At 38.6% G+C, this 14,761-nt stretch overlaps 1 protein-coding gene across 1 annotated transcript in view; it reads right to left on the bottom strand.

Annotated features, from left to right (window-relative positions):
- The window catches only part of USP6NL (USP6 N-terminal like), a 178,304-nt gene that overhangs the window by 144,061 nt on the left and 19,482 nt on the right, over positions 1-14,761 (bottom strand). The window lies entirely within an intron of this gene.

Raw genomic sequence — 14,761 nt, 5'->3', positions numbered from 1 at the left:
TAAAAATCTGATTTTTCAATAAGCATTTTGGGAGAAAGGTCTATTTTAAAAGGATATGATACAAGAAAAAATGTAAACAGTGAACACATGAAAAAAGTTATCCTAAGAATGAGATAGCACCTCAACACCCATTAGGATGGCGGCTATCAAAAAAACAGAAAACAACAGAGTTGGCCAGGATGTGGAGAAACTGGAATTCTTGTGCAACGTCAAATGGCGCAGCTGCTACAGAAAACCATATGCAGTTCCTCAAAACATTAAACACAGAATTACCATATGATCCAGCAATTCCACTTCCGGGTATACCCTCAAAAGAACTGGGTATATACTCAAAAGAAAGGTGAGCCTCAAAAAAACATTTGTACACCTATGCTCATAGGAGCTCTGCTCACGATAGCCAAAAAGTGGAAGCAGACCAACTTGTGCATTACCAAAACAGGGTAATCCCAACAACGAAACAGGTATTCAGTCTTTAAAAGGAAGGAAATTCTGGCGTCTGCTACAACATGGGTGAACTATGAGGACATTACACTGAGTGAAATGAGACAGTCACAGAAGGACAAATACTGTCTGATCCCATTGACATGAGGTATCTAGAGTAATCAAATTCATGGAGACAGAAAGTAGGATGAATGGTGGGTGCCAAGGGATGGAAGAAGGGAAATGGGAAGTTGCTTAGTAAGTTCTTTAATAAGCACAGAGTGTCAGGTTTTCACGATAGAAAGAGTTCTGGAGACTGGCCGCACGATGTAAATATACTTCACACTACTGAACCGTACACTTAAAAACAATTAGGATGGTAAATTTTGTGTTATATGCATTTTACAATTTAGACAAAAAAGTTATCCTGTCTAAAAAATCAAATATATGCAACTAAAAGCAACTTTTAATGTCATTTTGAGCCTACTAAACTAGTCATAGTGAAATATATCCTTGGATACCAATTACCACAGTAACTGTAAATTAGCACGGTCTTTTAAGACAGACAGGCAGACAGAGGCAAAAACATGTCAGTACTGTAAATCTAGCCTAAGGAATTCGCTCTAGTTTGTTTTATTAAGAAAAGGGGCAAATTCACCAGTGACACTCATTGTGTAAACATTTTTTTTAAAACTAAAGCATCCTAAATAACCAAGCCATAGGGAAACAGTTAAGAAAGTTACCATGCATCATTATGTTTAAGGAATATGAAAATTAGTAATTTGAATAATGAAAAACAATTATAGAAATAGGGGAACTGTCTAAATACAACTCAATAGTTAGAAATCCAAATATAAAATTATATATATATTGTGAATCCAATTATATAAAAATATATAGCATTGGGGCACCTGGGTGGCTCCATCAGTTGAGCATCTGACTCTTGGTTTCGCTGGGGCCATGATCTTGAGGTCATGAGATCCAGCCCCATTTCAGGTTCCGTGCTCTGTGGGGGGTCTGCTTAAGGACTCTTTATCTCTGCCCCTCCCTCCACTCTTCCCACTCTTCCTAATAAATAAATCAATCTTAAAAATACACACACGCGGGCGCCTGGGTGGCTCAGTGGTTTAAGCTGCTGCCTTCAGCTCAGGTCATGATCTCAGGGTTCTGGGATCGAGTCCCACATCGGGCTCTCTGCTCAGCGGGGAGCCTGCTTCCCTCTCACTCTCTGTCTGCCTCTCTGCCTACTTATGATCTCTCTCTGTCAAATAAATAAATAAAATCTTAAAAAAAAAAATACACACACGCACACACACACACATATTATCTGGATAAGACCGCAGGGTCATATGCAAAAAAAGCAAAAGGCTGCTTTAATGTAAGGGAGTTACAATTTCTTTTTCTCCCTATCTCCAAAATGCATTTACTTTATTGTCATGATTATACTTTAAAAACAACAGGAAAAGGGGACTGTAAAGATGAAGGAAACAGATTAGTTTCCGTGACATCAGATAAAATAAAATATAAAATGGAGGCAACATTGTGGTGTTTATCTAAACTAAAATTACAAACTTAATCTCCTCCTACTACTTAATTCTACCAATGCTAAATTCTCCTTCATTTCCTAAACTTAATCTCAACCTCTCAACTCCAGGTCTTCACACACACTGTTCCCTCTACTCAGAACCCTCTCCCAGGGCACCTGGGTGGCTCAGTTGGATAAGCATGGACTCTTGGTTTCAGCTTAGGTCAAGATCTCATGGGTCCCTGAAAATAGAGCTACCCTATGACCCAGCAATTGCACTACTGGGTATTTACCCTAAAGGTACAAATGTAGTGATCCGAAGGGGAACGTGCACCCGAATGTTTATAGCAGCAATGTCCACAATAGCCAAACTATGGAAAGAACCTAGATGTCCATCAATAGATGAATGGATAAAGAAGACATGGTATGTATATATATATATATATACATATACATAACTCAATGTTAGAAATCCAAATATAAAATTGTATATATATTATGAATCCAATTATGTATGTATATACATATACATACATATACATACATACATATGTATCCAATTATGTATGTGCGTATGTATAAGTATATACATACATAATTGGATTCATATATGTATATATGTATGTATGTATATACACAATGGAATACTATGGAGCCATCAAAAGAAATGAAATCTTGCCATGCGACGACGTGGATGGAACTAGAGGGTATTACGCTGAGCAAAATAAGTCAATCGGAGAAAGACAACTATCATATGATCTCCCTGATATGAGGAAGTGGAGATGCAATGTGGGGGGTTTGGGGGGTAGGAAAAGAATAAATGAAACAAGATGGGATCAGGAGGGAGACAAACCATAAGAGACTCTTAATCTCACAAAACAAACTGAGGGTTGCTGGGGGTCGGGGGGTCAGGAGAGGGTGGTGGGGTTATGGAAGATCAAGCCCCACATGGGGCTCTGTGCTCAGCTCAGAGTCTGCTTGAAAGAGTCTCTCCCTCTGCCTCTCCCCCATCGCATGCAGGACCATGCTCTTTCTCTCAAATAAATACATACATAAATCTTTAAAAAACAAGACAAAACAAAACCTCTCCCTCCTCCTCTTCACTTAGCCAGACCTCGGCTAGAATGTGATTTCCTAACAGTGGTCTTCCTGCCCTTCCTGCAGATAGGTTCCCTTGCACCCCCAGATTCCTGCATTCCCCTTTTCATATTAATCACACCATGCTACCTGTGCATTACTCATCTTTCCCACAAGTTCTGTGCTCTAGAGGCCACCAACCACATTCGTCTTGTTCTTGTCTATGTCCCCAAAGACCAACCCAGCAGCAGTATACCTGCAGACACTCATTAGTATCTGTTAATACTAAAAGATATTATTTATTCAAAATCATATATTCCCTTTCTTAAAATTTGTCTTAAAAATCAGATTTAAACACCATGAAATCAATTTACAGCATCATGTGTCTCCAAGTTGTCGAAAAAGCAAGATTTAAATCTCTTATACTCTGCAATATTCCAAACTAATTTTCCAGCTTTCACTACACCCTGCAATTATTAAACTTTAAGGAGTCGTAACTATAGATGGTAAGTATCCTGACATTTCACATTAAAATCTAATATAACCCATAAATCTCTAAAACCTAATGAGAATCAGTCTTGATATGTTCACTTATTCCATTTTTAGCTGAGGAAAATTTATTAGGACAAAGACAAAGAGGCACCAGGTTATAAGAAAAGCTAATCCTTAGTAAAGCGATCTCAAGTGATAAAAAGCTTCCGCTGTTTACTGCTACAAAGCAAATTCAATATTGCTATACTTTACCTTCAAAATATTTATTCGACAGCATCTTGAGATTTTGTCAACATAATTCAAAATGGCAATTGTAAAGAAAGTAACTTCTCTCAATAAAAGTTGAATGTTGTCCCCTTTCTGGGTCAATCTCATATTCTAGAAAATATCTCACCACCTTTTTTCTCAAGCCTTCATAAAAAAAGCAAAACAAACTAGTAAAGCAGACAATAAATCCCATTCTTATGCAACATTATGAATCCTATTTCAACTAAGGAAGAAATGGGAAATTTTTCTATTAAAGAGCTAAATGGAAAAAAGTGGAGAGATCACCATGCCGTCTTCCTTTCTCTTCCAGACAAGCTTCCTGAAGGAATGCCTCCAAACCATCACACATCTGTTAGGACAGACCCCATTCATTAGAGGGACCCCCCCCCCCCCACCAAGACAACCCTCACCTGAGGGCTACTCTAAACACCAGTATTGTGAAAGATTAAGAATTTCTGAGGGACTGTCCCAGGTTCAAGGAGACTACAGAGGGCCGACAAGGGAATGAAGCTGGTGGGTAACACCCAGCTGGGCCCTGCACTGGCAGCAAATCTGCTCTCCAGGACACTGCTGGGAAAATGAACAACAGAAGGACTGTAGACTAGATAAACATAATTCACCGATGCAGTCATTTTACTGTGGTTACAAAAAAGAATGTCCTTGTTCTTCAAAGCTACACACTGAAGGACAAATGGGTAGAGGAGTGTGATATATACAACCTACTTCAAATAGTTACAAAATAAGTGATATGTATTTTTGATATATCTTCAGAAATACAAAAAAATAAAGGATTGATCCTGTTAAAGAAAAACTAAGCTGCACTGGTTGGGAAAGAAAGGCAGAATTTCACATGCTAAAAAGAGATACACACTAATCAAAGGAAGAAATAAGAAGGAAAACTTTGCAGATCTCAACATTGTCATTTTCCATCAGAATGCAGTTCAGCACTGTTAGAAAAGCACATCTCTACAGTTACATGAAAACCTCTGATGGTTAACAATTTTTACAGCACATTTCAGGGGGAAAGACAATAATGACTTCACCTTTGTAATACAAATCAAACATTTTATTTTATTATTTTTTTAAAGATTTTTTTTTTTAATATGACAGACAAGAGATCACAAGTAGGCAGAGAGCCAGGCGGAGGGGGCGGGAAGCAGGCTCCCCGCCGAGCAGAGAGCCCAATGCGGGGCTCAATCCCAGGACCCCGAGACCATCACCCAAGCCAAAGGCAGAGAGGATCAACCCACCAAGCCACCCAGGCATCCCACATATCAAACATTTTAAAGTAATTTTTTTAACTACAGAGTTACCTCTACTAAGAAATTATTTGAGACCCAAGTTCCTCTTAACAGTCAGTTTGGGTACCTAAAAAGTTGGAGTGGGGTGATTCTCCTGTCCTGGGCAATGTTCCCCATACATATCAGTACATACACCTATAGGTACATGTAAGTACAAAGTCCCCATAAAAGGTCTAAGGCTGATTTGGGTAAAAACAAGAAAATCAAAATGGCCCTACTGACTCTGTACAAGGTAACCTAGACCAAGACCACGACAATGGAGAAACATCTGTCCTCAGGAGACTCTGTGACAAGGAATACTTCCCCTTACTTAGCAGTAAAGAAACCTTCTTTTAAATAGCATCTGGGTTATTTCTACCATCAGAAACAACATTTTTTATAACAAAGCACGCGAATGAAATACATTTTAGTGATTATATTTTAATAGTATAAATCAATCATTTGGCATAAAGTTATGTTGATACAGTTAAAACAACAAATTCAAGCTGGTTTGAAAATCAAATTCAAATTCTGTGGTACCAAAATTGTCATGAGTAAACAAGTTTGCAATGTTCTTCCCACACTGGGAAGACCCAGCCCCTCCTTTCCTAATCCAGAACAAATCCCACCTCATTAGATCACACAATACATAAAGAAAATGACAAAAAGTTATTATCTAAAGAAAATACCCAAGACCAACTACTGTGAATTTATATAAAAACATAAAGTGTGTGGGGGCACCTGGGTGGCTCAGTGGGTTAAGCCGCTGCCTTCGGCTCGGGTCATGATCTCGGGGTCCTGGGATCGAGTCCAACATCGGGCTCTCTGCTCACCAGGGAGTCTGCTTCTCTCTCTCTCTCTCTCTCTCTCTCTCTCTCTGCCTGCCTCTCTATCTACTTGTGATCTCTCTCTGTCAAATAAATAAAATCTTTAAAATAAATAAATAAATAAATAAAGTGTGTGCACATGTGTGCATTCTCAAATTTCTTTTAGATTAGAATCGATCAACCATATTCTACTTCACTTTGCATTAGAACGTAACAAGGTTAACCAGTGAAGACATCAAACACAGTACTTTACTGGAGACTGATTGTCAAAACCCTTCCTAACATGTCCTATAACTTCCATTTCTATTCCATTCTTCTAGAATCTTCAATAGGCAACTGTATTTTTTAAAAGATATTATGACTCCAAATGCTCTACAATTTAATACAAATGAAATATGATGTACATCGGTGTCTTACTGAAATCTTTCCATGTTTCACTGTTCAAAGTTGAACACGTGAATGCTCCAAACGTGTGAGTGGCAAAGAAAACCAGTTCGACTCCAGGGTACCTAGGTAATGCCAGCAGAAGTCAGCTTCTGAATTCAGGGCAAAAAATAGCACTCTACAATCAACTGCCTACACATGACCACTATCTCTGAACACGAATTTAATAACTAACCTATGACTCAGCGCTCAAAGCAGGAGAGGGAGACTGGGCTAGGGGAAGAATAGGGAAGATGTTTTCACTCTATTCCTGACCCCTTCTAACCAACATTTTTAATGAGAAGCTAGAAAGAATTACTTTCATAGTCACCTTGTCCATCTCCAAAAAAGAATGTATTATCAAAACACTATTTCAGATAAATTTTGAGGGAGAAAGATACAGGCTTGGAAATTTCTAATATCAATTCCACACTTTTGGGAAATGAGGAAAAAATTATATAATGACATCCATCATACAAATTGACAGGTTCAAATTCCCTTACCAGAAAACATCTACTTATGCTTAAGGCAAAAAAGTGTAATATATAGCTGTCCAGATTCTATTAAAAAAAAAAACACTGAATATTAATATATGTAGATTTATTAGCCAGACCATATAATACCTATCACTTACTTATGCTAATTATAGTTGAAGTAAGACACTTTGCCAAGTTTCCTCTGCATAAAATTCACTTATGTCTCAAAATTTTTCAATTCAGACTTCAGCCTTTGCGCTCAGGAGAGTTCTGCACCAGCATGAGCTCTTGTCCTCTACACAGATCTAATTTACACAGTGAGTCAAGAGGTAGAAGAAATGAACCAACACAGCCTTTCTTTTCCTTTTTCCTCTCCTTTGAAGTGAGCTGAGTTCTCATTTAAGGTTTGTAACACAGCTATTTCCTAGCGTAAAGCTATGCCTTCCTCGGTGCCATTGTTGTAAGGTGTTTTTCCCTAGACCTTCCCTTATGTGGTTTTACCTTTGTTGAATCTGTATAAACAACTGTACAAAAAAAAAAAATCACTTACTAAGTTGTGTTTTCCACTATGTCTTTCGATAAATGAGAAATACCAAGAGTCATTACATAATATTTTCATACAGAAATTCATTTTTAGAGAAGTTAATGGAAAAGAGAAATGGAAAATTTTAAGCCAGTACATCAGTTCTAATAACACGACTCAAGTATAAGCCATATAAATCAAAATATTTTCTGAAGTTAATGAAAGAGATACCAAGATGAATACTTACGAGTATTAATTTTAAATAAATACTCTGCTCCATCTCTACTTGCCTGGGGAACAAGCAGGAAGAACAGAGAGCATGTGCCTACAGCTGGAACAAGGTGCCTCTGAAAGTAACCAGGACAACAAGGAGCAACAGATGTAGGCCCCCAAACCCTGAAAGCTGCATGTTTAAGTTTTCTTAATTTAGCCTAATAGAGGCATTTCTCGTTTCATTCAATAGCTGTGTTCCTACCAGGCAAATTGGAAATGAAAATTTTCTCACAGATATTATCATAAATTTTAGAACTAGAAGGCTTCCATACAATGTAGGCCAGTCCCCATATTTAAAACAGGGAAATGGGTAAGAGTACAGCAGGGGGTGGGGGGCGCGGAGAGTGGAGGCACATTAAAGAGGTCAAGCCAATGGCCATACATAACATGGCTAGTTAACAGCAAAGCCAATCCAGGTCTCTGGGACCCTTAAAGAAGACTGTTACTGGAAAACTTACTCTCTCAAAATGGTATTTTAAAGAATTTCTTTTAAGAACAGAGTATCCTGGAGTGCCTGAATGGCTCAGTTGTTAAGCATCTGCCTTCGGCTCAGGGTATGATCCCAGCATCCTGGGATTGGGCCCCGCATTGGGCTCCCTGCTCCGAGGGAAGCCACCTTCTCCCTCTCCCATTCCCTCTGCTTGTGTCCCCTCTATCACTATGTCTCTGTCAAAAAAAAAGAACAGAGTATCTTAAAACTATTATAAGGAGGCTGGAGCGCACTAGTTTGTGTTATACTAAAGAATTTTAATTAAAGCTAATTTGAATACCAAGTTTATATTATGCGATATATTGTAGCTTAAAACAAAAATGTTAATGACAGACTTACAAAACCTATGTAAATAATGTCATTTTTAAACAACAATAGCAGTAAATGGTTTGAAATTTTAAGATTTAGCTAGGAAAAGTAATTTAGAAGCTTTACTGAGATTATATTGTAATAGTACAGTAAGTGACATTTATGCCAGATTTTAAATGACTTTTTTTTTCCATTTTATTTATTTTTTCAGCGTAACAGTATTCATTGTTTTTGCACAACACCCAGTGCTCCATGCAAAACGTGCCCTCCCCATTACCCACCACCTGTTCCCCCAACCTCCCACCCCTGACCCTTCAAAACCCTCAGGTTGCCCCAACCTCCCACCCCTGACCCTTCAAAACCCTCAGGTTGTTTTTCAGACTCCATAGTCTCTTATGGTTCGCCTCCCCTTCCAAATTTTTTTTTTTAATAAACATATAATGTATTTTTGATCAAAAGAACTAGATTTTCATAGAAAATGTTCTGTTTAACTACAAACCAATTTATTTTATATGTATGTAAATGTGTGAGTGTGTGTGACACAGAGAGGAAGGAAAAGGGAGACCAGGAAAGAATTAAATGGACATGGGGCGCCTGGGAGGCTCAGTGGCTTAAGCTTCTGCCTTTGGCTCAGGTCATGGTCTCAGGGTCCTGGGATCAAGTCCCATATCGGGCTCTCTGCTCAGCGGGGAGCCTGCTTCCTCCTCTCTCTCTCTCTGCCTGCCTCTCTGCCTACTTGTGATCTCTCTCTGTCAAATAAATAAAACCTTTACCAAAAAAAAAGAATTAAATGGACAAAGTGTGAACAATCAGTAAACTGGATAAAAGATACATGAAGAATTTGGGTTCTAAAATTTTACAACTTTTCTTGTTACAAGTTTGAAAACATATCAAAATAAGAAGATACAAGATGATGCAAATCATATCACAATAAAAACTTAATACTATACTTATATTTGAATGCCATAATTGAATATACTCTATAATAAATACTACATTAAATTCAAGTTAAACTTCCCACAGTTATCAAACTAAGAATTACTCACTTTTCTGCAGCAAGTGGTCAAAAAGATGATATATTAGCTAAAAGTAAAGTATATTCCATTTTCAATGGTCAGTACTAACACAGTGAAGTGCCTTAAACTAAGAAACTGATCAAATAAATTATCTGAGAAGAATTTTTGTTGACATTCTTCACCACCACACCTGCAGTGTACCACGCCACGGCTCTGATGGCTCAGACACAGGCTGTTTCTCAACACAGACTGGTATACACTGTACCTGGCCCTGCCCACTAAATGCCAGCAGGTCTCCCCAGTAACTATAACAACCAGAAAGTCTCCATACACTTCCAAATCCCCACCCCCCCATGAAAATTCTGATTATACACTTGACCCTTGAACAAGGCGGGAGTTAAGGGCACCGAACCCTGACACAGTTTGAAAATCTGCCTTTAACTTCTGAGTCCCCCAAAACTTAACTACTAATAGTTAAGTACTCTGAAGGAGAAGCCTTACAGATACAGAATTGATTAACATATACTTCTCAGAGGTCCCGCATGCTGTATTCCTACAATAAAGTAGGCTAGGGGGGCGCCTGGGTGGCTCAGCGGTTTAAGCCTCTGCCTTCGGCTCAGGTCATGATCTCAGGGTCCTGGGATCGAGCCCCGCATAGGGCTCTCTGCTCAGTGGGGAGCCTGTTTCTTTCTCTCTCTGCCTGCCTCTCTGCCTACTGTGACCTCTCTCTGTCAAATAAACAAATAAAATATTTAAAAAAAAATAAAAATAAAAAAAAATAAAGTAGGCTAGAGAGATGAAACTATTACGAAAATCAGGAGGAAAAGACATTTAGAGTACTGCGCTGTATTTCTTTAAGTAGAGTCGCCACACAGTTACATTAGTTTCAAGTGTACCACACAGAGGTCAGACAGCTCTAACTCCGTGTGCTATGCTCTCCACAGGCCTACCTACCATCTGTGACCATACAGTCCTATATCGCACTCATCCGAAACTTCCATGATACAAGGGCACCGGCACTGTTCAAACCTGTGTTATTCAAGGGTCAAGTATATATTCACTTTAGTTAACATTTAAAATATTATCTTCCAAAATCCAAACTTATCAAGCATAAATGTCTTAATATAACAAATAGATACATATACTTTACAAAGGGATTTCTTTCAAGAGTCTGTTAAATGCAAATACCCCAGTATTCAAAACACAATTCAACGTAAGTTTTCTTTTCTATAACCTCTACTCAACTTCTAAGGCACACAGCTCTTCCATAAAACAAGATATGTATCTACCTATAATTATCCTACACAGAAATTTTAGCCAGTACTTAAGGAAAGCCTTATATTATTCGTTGCATTAGTAAGACTCAGAAGAATCCTTGTGCCACCACTGAGGGACTTAGTAATCTATCACTTACTTACAACATTATCTGTTCTAACAAATATTGAATTGTTCTCACTTCAGCATGAACATTCAGTGCACTGCTCCGCAGAATGAAGGTATTTGTTCCTACTCTATTAGAAAGCCACAAATAGATTACACCCCAGATTATTCACTGCCATTACTTTTTCCTCACTTAAATGAGAAATGTTTCATATTCAGAAGTGACCTCAAAAAACTCACTCCTCTATTTAGGCCAAAGGGCGGATCAAACACTCCAGTGCCAGAGCAGCTCCTGGATTGCCAAGTCAGAAGAGACTTGACACAGAAGTCCGCTCTTAGAAAATATGTCATTATTACTTAAGAGCCAAAGTTTCCTGAAGAAAATGAAACACAATATATAAGATAAAATTTACAAATAGTAGAGCACATAAACTTTATTTTTTCAAGTTAAAAGATGTTAAAATAAAATTAAATAGTACCCTAAATAATCGTTTTTGGCTTTTGGTGCTTTTTTGGCTTGTTTTTAACCCGTTCCACCAAAATAATCATCTGGAAACTGTTGTGCAACGCTGTGTAACAACTCCTATTGTTACAATCTCCATTAAAGATCTAAGAGGTCCATTTCAAATTATAGCCCAGTTTAAATATAACAACTTTCAGATAAATACTTCATCTAGGGCACCACCGGATAAAACAAAATTTTGAAAAAAAAAAAAAACCTTGACAAGTGTTTAATATTGCAACATATGCAAATACAGAAAAACAAAAACAATTTAAGCACTAAAAATCAAAAGGCTTTTTGTGGATTGTAATAGTCAACAATCCACAATGAAATGCACAGCTCATAGCACACCACATAATACATTTTTCCACCAGATAAATATCTAGCCTCAGAATAGGGCAGAATATATAAAAATCTAGAGAAAAAGCTGAAAAACATTTTAAAACATTTAAGCAGTTCTCTAGGGTTTAGCTGGGGCATCCCAACCAGGGTGCCTCGGTGTGCCCAGGTGTGCCCAGGGTGCCCAGGTGTGCAGAGAAGGGATCCCTGTCACTTACAGGACAGTTGGGCACAAGCAGCAGCCTGGTCTGAGGGAGCAGAGCCCATTGCCTCGGAGCCCCACACAGCTCCCTCAGCTTACCGCATGTAGGACAATTTCCACCATGCAGTTCATGACACGGAAAGGGCTAGGAAATGCTTCTGAGAAAAACCCACCTGGACATAACAAGTATCAACCTCTCTTTTAATCTCTAAAGAAATACTGAAGAAAAAAAAAAAAAAAAAACTTTAGTTACCCATCATTCTCACCCAGATGCAGGTTTGGAAATCCTATCTAGACTTCAAAGATGTATCTTCCTACTTTTTAACCTGTACTATGATTCTTCAGTATTTTTTTTTTTCAAAAACCGAAACTCTGGTATATTCAGTTTCCACCTTTTTGAAAACTTACAACCCCCTAAAAACTATATCTTAACACAGACACTGTAACACTCCCTAACCTATGGTCACAGTGGTCTGCTCAAGAATGACTTCTGTCAGTAGAGAAAGCCATGACACTGGCAAGAATAAGAAACTCACAGCCTACTTCAAAGAAAGCCTAAAAAATGGGCTGAAAACTAAGAAAAAAGCTAGAAGGCAAATACGGCCTATAACCAATCTTTTTAACTTATATCTAACAAAAATGTCTATTTGTCAGAGTAATTTTTCCATAACGAAATCTTCAGTTGCTCCCCTCACTGAAATCCTTCAACAGCTCCTTAAGCCCTGCAGGGTGAAGTGTGAACTTCTGGAACGTCCCTGCCCCAGACCCTGACTGCACTTCCTCCAGCTTTCTCTCTCCCTGTCTCTGTGTCATTCCTCATCGCTATGCTCCCAAATGCTCAACCACGCACAGTCATGCCTTCATGCCTTTCTCACACTGTCCCACTTCCTCACAACACTCCATCCTAGGCCACACTCCACACACACAAGCGCGCACGCGCGCACACACACACTCTCTCTCTCTCTCTCTCTCTCTCTCTCCCCTCATCCCAGCCCTCAATCTCCCGTCATATGGGATCAGCTTAAATTTCACCTAATGCAGTAACACATGGAATAGCTACCGCGTACTAAAGGATGTAACTTAGGAACACCAAAGCCATGCGTTATTTATTGAGCACCTATTAAGTGCCAGGAAAAGTGTTTCACGTTAGTAACAAAAATCTTTGGCCTCAAGAATCTTACATTACATGAAAATAAGAATGAACAACCATGTGATTTTGAAGAGTAGGACAGGAACTAGAGTGAGGCAAGCAGGGTGCTACAGGGAGGAAGCATGATGGGGCTCGACTAGCAAGGAAACGTGACGCAAAGATAACAAAGAGGAACCCTAGGAGCTAGGGAACTAAGCAGAAACTGACTGGGGTTTTTAGTCTTCAGTGCAAAGTAAGAAGTTTGAACTCTATGGTCATAAACTTCCAATGACATGTTCATCCTTTATGACTCTCCTGTCTTCACAACAAACAGAGAAGTAACCAGATAAAACATAAAAAACAAGTCACTAAAATGACCCACCTATGCCCCTAAACATGTCCAACATCTCTCAATCAGAAATCTAACAGGAACACCAACTGTGAGTCCCCAAAGCAGGAAAAGGCAGCAGGACGTAAATCCCATGGGGTAACTGTACATAAAAGGAGTTGCGTGTGAAGCAGGGTCAGTAGCCAGGCTCCTTGCCTAAAGCCAGGGGCGGGATGGCAGTCATCCTGGATTATGAAACTGGACTGAAGAAGGCTTTTTTGCTAAGTGTGCTGAAGCCACCGCTGGGGAAGCTGCTGACCTAATGCCAGCTGACTCGGTGAGAGAATCTGTGATATCACCAGCATCACCACGGGGCTGGTGCTCTGATCCACTAACACAAGACCTGATTCTGATCTGGGAACTCCAAAGGCAGGCAGAGACAACTGCAAAGCTCCCAGACCAGCAGGAAAATCACAAAAAGACAAAGACGTAGGAGAGAGAGAAAGAATTTTCATCAGAATGAGCCTGCAAAATTGCAGAACATGATGAAAACTCCAACAGCATCAACAACCACAATATAAATTCACTGGAGACAAAACAAAAAATAATCAAGTGATCTGAAAAAGACTTCAAAATAAGCACATAAAGATCCACAGAGATAAAAGACTAATAAAAGAACCAAATTTTTTTAAATAAAAACAAGCAGAAACGAGAAAAGAACTAATGGATATAAAAAAGATAAAAATCTTACAAATGAAATACAGCCATTGTGTTTACAAGTAAAAACTTGCACAAGGTTCGGATAGTTTATTATTAGTCACCTAACGAGCTATCCCTCACCTCTGCCTTTGTCCACACAGGGCTCTGAATTTTTAGGGACAGTGGTGTACAGCACACTGTTAGATTCTGAGATTCAAAAATGAAAAACAGAGTGTACCTGGCCTCAAAGAACTCTGTAATGGTGATGCTAACCGAACACTAGGATTACAAAGTAAAATGAAAATTTCCCAAAATGCATTAAGCATTTTTAAGTTAAAATGCCTGACATTTCTTAGTCTTCATAAACTCCTATTTCCACCTTTACTATGAGCTGGCACTCTTTGGTAGACAAATGTTCTGACAAAATTTCGCATGAATGCAGTGGAAATAACAAAAGCTGCTTCTCCTCTAATCTGGATTTGAACTCATGTCACAACTATCCTGGTTTATTCAAAGCACACTACTGACAAAGTAGCCCACTGAAAAGTCTCAAAAATCAGAGCTCACTTCTTGCAATATTATTCTTAGCAGAAAACACTCAAATATTTCACAGTAACAACAGCCTCATTTTCATTTATCAAAAACAGCCTAATTATTTCAATCGATGTTAAGAATATCTGTATTTAGATAAATATAATCATTATGAATTACATGTGAAAATTTTTGAACTCTCCGACATTATATTCCCCAGTAGTAAATGCTCACTCTATTCTGAAGTTCTCGC

This window comes from Meles meles, chromosome 7, assembly GCF_922984935.1.
Source record: "Meles meles chromosome 7, mMelMel3.1 paternal haplotype, whole genome shotgun sequence".
NCBI classification, from domain to species: domain Eukaryota; kingdom Metazoa; phylum Chordata; class Mammalia; order Carnivora; family Mustelidae; genus Meles; species Meles meles.
The sequence above is the reverse complement of the archived record's forward strand: the minus strand, read 5'-3'. Positions and strand labels throughout refer to the sequence as shown.